This window comes from Octodon degus, unplaced genomic scaffold (assembly GCF_000260255.1).
Source record: "Octodon degus isolate 3935 unplaced genomic scaffold, OctDeg1.0 scaffold00146, whole genome shotgun sequence".
In the NCBI taxonomy this organism is placed as follows: domain Eukaryota; kingdom Metazoa; phylum Chordata; class Mammalia; order Rodentia; family Octodontidae; genus Octodon; species Octodon degus.
The window spans coordinates 5602706-5604080 of record NW_004524722.1 but is presented as its reverse complement, the minus strand read 5'-3'; positions in this window follow the sequence as shown (position 1 = coordinate 5604080).

Here is a 1375-nt window from a genome sequence, read left to right as displayed (position 1 = left end):
CAAGTTCATTAAGAAGTTATTTTGAAGGGCCGGGGAGATGGCTCAGTGGAATAAGTTTCCCTGGCAAGCACAAGGGCCTGAGTTCAATCCCCAGTTCTGCAAAAAAAAAAAAAAAGTTATTTTGAAAACAATATTTTATCTATTTAGAAATAAAGGTAAATTTTCGTCTTATAGTGCATCCATTTTCCAACAAGTGACATGTTTATCTTTCTTTATGGCAAAGCAGTGCCCCAGTGCATGTAAAGACATTTTCTTTGTTCATTCATCATCAGATGGACATAGACATATAAGATGCTTCCAAGATTGAGCTATGTTAAATAAATTGCAGTGCTAAAAACAAGGTTATGGGCCAGGGAGATAGCTCAGTAGAATAAACCCTTGCTTGGCAAGCACAGGGTCCTGAGTTCAATCCCTGGTACTGAAAAAAAAAAAACAAACAACCCACAAAAAACCCCACAAAAAACCAAAAACATGGATATGATGGATGCACTGTGATTTCACTTAATGCTAAGTGAAATAAATCAGACACACAAATTTAAATTTTGCATGGATTCTCTGATATGAGAAATCCAGTTTATAGATAAAGATCGAACTGAAAGATATTAGAGCCTGCTTAAGCAAAGCAGTCAGGCTCAGGATTCTGTGGTTCGATACCCAGATCCTCATGCTTTACCAGATCTGCCCTTAAGGCATCCTGAGTCAGCACCCCCCCTCAAAAAAATTCCTCCTGAAAGATAATAGGAATAGGGAGACAGATCATTCTCCAGCAGCAATGGGATCAAGAGATGGAGGGAGGGGAAGATCGAGGAGAGGGAAGAGGGATGAAAAAGGGAGCTACTACGCGTGTGTACCAACTCCACACAAGGATTGTGACTATATCCTATATCCTCCAAACAGGTGCTAACTAATAAAAAATAAAGCTACATTGTTCACTTTATTGTTTAGTTGTTTCCATACAAATTTCCTTCTGTAATCATAAACTTTTATTTATATATTATTTATAAAAGTGTTCTTACAAATGTTTAGACTGCAAATGCTGAATAGTGATTCATCTTGAACGTAATAATAAATTTCCATTCTTTCTTGAAAAACTGATGGTGAAGTATTTTCAGTCTAGTGCCTGTATTTCAGCTTTATAAAGTTTTGAATATTTCTATTGAAGAGGAATTTTAAGTTTATTTTGCTTATCTTTTCTACATTTTAAATTTACAAACCAGATTTTTTTTATTTTTAAAAATTTTTTAATAGATTGCAAACTGAAAATAAATTATTTACAAATGAATATAACAATAAAAACTGTCCAAAATAAAAATGAAGAAAGAATTTACAGATCAGTCATAATAGTTCACTGTGTCAAAACCAAGAAACTTATATT